This window comes from Cupressus sempervirens, chromosome 3, assembly GCF_028749045.1.
Source record: "Cupressus sempervirens isolate cs-2001-9-10 chromosome 3, ASM2874904v1, whole genome shotgun sequence".
NCBI lineage: Eukaryota > Viridiplantae > Streptophyta > Pinopsida > Cupressales > Cupressaceae > Cupressus > Cupressus sempervirens.
Genome location: NC_143120.1, coordinates 282,110,942 through 282,116,293, shown reverse-complemented (window position 1 = coordinate 282,116,293; position 5,352 = coordinate 282,110,942).

Sequence of the window (5,352 nt, the reverse complement as noted above, 5' to 3'; positions counted from 1 at the left end):
TGTAAAAATACCACTAGCACAAAATTTACCCTTTAAATGTGGCTAAGTTTATATCCAATAATCTTTCTCAAAATTCTAACTTCAGTATCCTTGATTAGGTGGACTATCATATTTCTACCATCAAATTTAGTCTTCAAATTACTTTTAACAATTTTTGTGATGATCCTATCATTGAGCAGTTTACAACTCTCATTTCTCAAACTTATGACCCTACGATTTAGACTATTATCAATCATGAGAGGTATTTCTCCTACCCAAAACATCTCTTTATGCACTTTGCTCAAAATAATCCTACTCCATTCATGATTATCTATTTTTGTATAGAATATATACTTGATTAGGTTTAGTGCATTCAAGTATCTAAACTTGGGTTTCAAGGTTAGGTTTCCATTGGACATAATATCTAAATCCTAATGAATGTCTCATTTCAAATACTCTCAAATTTATAGTGAATTTGGCTCCTAACATCGTCTCCATGTAGCACATTTGGTAGAATTTGTGAAAATGCTCCCAAAGGATCATCAATCAGAGAAAAAAATGAGAAATTGATAAATAATACCTCAGTCTCTCACTAAAATCATACATAGATTGTCTCACCATTATTCTGACTTATAATACTAAAAATTTGAAACTGAAAGCTTCATAAAATACCTTAATTATTATGTATTAGGGCTTCTTTAGATTTTCACTTTCAAATGCTTCAATTCATTCTCAATTTTTTGTCAAATCATTCACAAATGCTCTATAACTCATGATCAAATGGTACTCAAATTATTGTTTGCAATCCTGAAATCATTTCAAAATTAACTTCACATTAAATGTGTATCTTCGATCATAAAAGTTTTTTTTGATTACTTGTAATATTTCTTTCTTCTATACAACTTACTTCAATCATAAAAATGTTTGCATGCTTAACCACAACTTCCCCATTATTTCTTCTACCTTCTATTGACTATGCAAGTTTTGATTCAATCTCTAGTTTTAGTTATGATCAATTGATGCTCTATCTTTATTGTAAATGCTTAATTCAAATATGATTAGTCACAAACAATTTCTCACTTCAACCTTCCATCAGGTGGATCAAATAATTCTTCTTCCATTATTGTAGGTGAACTTGATGGTTCCTTTTCTTCGACAAATACTTCCATTAATTCTTCTAAATGCTCTTTTAGTTCTTCTTTTTTATTGTTTTTGCTACTATCATTATTTCTATAGTTCTAATTTATGTTTAGGTTCCTCATATCCATTTTGTAAAATCATGCTTTGAGTTAACTCTCCTTTTATAATAAGATTTTACTTCTCAAGATCTTCATACCATGACTTGGTAGTTTAAGTTCAGATCTGACAATTTAAAGAATGGATCTAAGATCTAGATTCTCAAATTTTAGATATATCTCTATCTTGCTATCATCACTTTTAAGATTTAATTTTATATTAGTAATCTCCAATTCATGTTTCAAAATTTCATTCTATTTCTTTAATCTAGAGAATTCATCACTATCTTTTACTAGTTTAGAATAGAGGTTTGGTCTAGTTGACATGACAAAGGAAGAGCAGAGTGCATGTACAGTTCATTCTATTATTTTGCAAAAAATTATACTAAGATCAGTTGGATAGTAAGTTCAGTGATCTTTCCCTTGAAGCTATTTGGATAGTGGGTCCTTCTGCCTTCTACAACTCCTAATAGGGTTGGTAAAACTCCTAACAGGGTTGGAATCTTCTAACAAGGATTCAAACTCTTCCAACATGGACTGGTATGTACTATATCTATTTAATAAATCCCTAACAAGGTATATCCTCTTACAGGGAACTTTTATATTAGTACATCATTTTTTGGGTACAATCACGATTGAGATTTTCCCTTGGCTATGGTTTCCCTAGTTAATATATCTAGTGTTATTGTGTATGTGTATCTTCTTATGGTTGTTGATTACATTGCTCACATGGGTAAAAATTATTAAGGTTGATAAATGTTTTAAAAGAGGAAAATATAATTAAAGTTTTTTTTTGAAAAAGATATAGTTTAAGATTAAGAATATTAGAGAAACCTGACAACTTGGAATACTAGAAAACTATGATAGGATCATGTAATTAATATGTCTAATGTAATTAATATTGCTAGGGGGAATAAATATTAGGTTGATATATCCAAATATTGCTTTTCTTTAATATATAAGAATAATTCAAAAGTCATAGTGGATCATCTAAGTTATAAAAAGAAAATAGTTTTCCTCCTCACATGGTTGTACCATGAAGCCATGAGAATTTTAGTTAGAGGAATGGAAAAAATTATTTTTACTTTATGATATGGAGATATAAAAATTTTATAATTTATAATAAAACTATCTTAAGATTGCACATTTTATTGGTTATCCTTGCCTAGGTTTATACATTGGGATCTCTTGTCCCTCACCCTTGTGAGTCTCTCTCTCTCACACACACACACACACACACACACACACACACACACACACATATATGTATATGTATGTATCTATAGATACATATATATGCATATACATACATACATACATACATACATACATACATACATGTTGGAAACTTACAATTGGAAAATTTGTTGTTTTGTCATTGATGTCAAGTATATTGATAAAACATATTGCTACCTAATCTAAATGTCATATCTATTTGATTGTTGAAGAGGATGTAAGAATTTTCTCATAACAATAGTATGTCAAGGAAAGGTTGAGTTATGAAAAGAAAGCTACAATGGACATTTGATTAGTTTGACTTTGATGAGACAAAGTGATCATTTATATCAAGAAAATTAAGCTAAGCCAAGAAATAAAGTAAATGGTTAAGGAATGCTAAGTGATGTTAGTGTCAGTCCAACCATATTAAGTGCTGAGAAAATCAAGTGTTGACTGAGCACCAATATTGACCAAGTAAGATAGCTAATGTTGAGCTAGAAATTTTATAGTGACCTTGAGTACTTTAGTGATGACTAAGTGTTAGAACTTAGAGATTGCCAAGTAACAATGTGAAGAATGAATTTTTGGAAATCATGATTCCCAACCAACTTAGTTTATTTCTTGTGAGATGTAAACTATATTGAAGATAAAATTCATGAGTTGGATCATTAAATTCAAGGTGAAGATTAGGTAAAGACCTAATAGATGGATTCTAGAGAAGCTTCTAGAGGATGATCAAGAAGATGGACAGATGCAATGAATCGTGTTAAATTTGATCGTAAACCTTAAGATCTATGGTGATCATGTAAAACAGGAAAGAAATATTTTCCTATATAAGGAAGTACAGATCCAAAAAAAATAGTTCCAATGTGTGTGTGAATGTGTGTGAGGTGAGTATAAAGGAATTTTGATCAAAGATACACAAATACAAGAGTGAATGTGAAGCTAAAGGAGATTTCTTACATAGAAGCAACTGATATTGATAAGTGAATATGAGAAAAAGGATTAAATTTTGTTGAAGGGAAATATTGATTACTCAAAAGGTTTCCAAGATATTCAAGAATAGAGCTGACAATGGAGAGCTTATCATTGACTCAAATAATGAATCAGATAAGCTATGAACTTCTAAAGTGATCTGTAAACATTCAAATCAAAACCCTATTATTTTCTTCCTAATCATTATAAATGAGTTTGTGTTGAAATCCTTTTAATAGAGGTTGATCTAACTATCAATTGAAAGACTTAACAGTCTATGTAAATCATTCAACAAGGAGACATTCTAAATGGAATGATCAAAGTCCTTCAACAAGGTCACTCCTAATAGGGTGATTGAATTCTCCAACCAGGTCACATTTAACACAATGTATTGTAAGCCTTTAATAGGGTTGGCTCCTAATACAACTCACTTCGAAATAGTGAAAAAGTGGTGACATGTTACTAGCGATTTTTCCCAAATTGGGTTTCCACGTAAAATCCTAGTATCAAACTTGTGTAGAATGCTTTATATTCTTTACATTTTATATTCAACAATGTATGTAATAATTAGGATAGTAATTTTGATTATCAATATAGTAAAGATTGAGCAACAAGAGGATAAGTAGAACAGTAAGAGTTTTATTTTTAATTGTCTAAATGGAACTTATAGACCTTGTGTATTTGATTCATCCCCTCTGCCCCATCTCAATTATTCTAAACATTTCTAATAGAGCACACATGTGCATGTGCGCATGCCTGCATGCACATACGCATGCATGCACACACACACATTGTAAAAAAACATCATTTCATAATTTTTTCCTTTTAACTTTTTTTTGTTGAAATGTTTTTGCAAGTACAATTTCTTAAATTTAGTATTTTATTAAATTTTATCAAATAAATAAATTTAAAATATTTATCAATACCTTTAAATTTGATGATGACTTTGATGTATACATTTGGGGAAAATGGAGGGACTTAGATGAGCATGAGAACTACATTTCACCTATTTAAGATATATGGATACACGTTTTGTATCTTTTCTAAGACTTACTATGTACTTAACCTTGTGGAGTAGAGGTTGAAATGGGTTTTCCTAGTTGAAATATTTGCCTAGATATTCACCCTGAAATAAAAATGAATTGAAATGAAAATGAACATGGTGGATTCAAAGTATTTATTTTCTTGTGATCTGAAATGGGCTATGTGGAAATTGGCATATGTTGGTTGTGTATGTTTCCTTACAAGATCAACCACTCTAGATTAGATTGAAATATTATTTATGATTATTTTAATAAAATATTATCCACTTATATTAAAATGATCTCAGGAAAACCTACTTGCATCACTTTTATTTCAAACCTAACAATTTATAAATTTATTTATTTATTTCGATAAATAGCATATATAAGAGATTTAATTTAAGAAGATTGGGTTTTAAATTAATATAAATTAATCATATATGTATTTACAATAAATGAAACCACTTAAGGCTAGATTGAAACTCAATATGTTATGAAACCACTTAAATGTGATAGTGAGCAAGTCTACAAGACAATTTTTCTTAAGAAAGTTAAATTTATAAATTGATCAAAATTATAGTTGAACATGACATTAGGTAGACATTAATCCATTACAAAAATTTCATCTATTAAATTCTGTAGGAAGGATATCTCAGTAGCTATAAAAGTAGGAATATTCTTGTAAAAATGTAGGACACACTATTGTGGGACTATCACTCATGCTTATATCTAAGAGTTGTATGAAATTGAAATATATAATACCTTTTTGATGCAATGCACTTTGAATGTGATTAATTTTTTTGAATCAATAAAAGGGATACTCAAAATGAAAATCATGAAGAAATGCTTGTACGAATGGTGTTGAGGCAATCATTAATGCTAGATCTAAAGATGAATGACGTAAATTCTTGAGCTCAATCAAA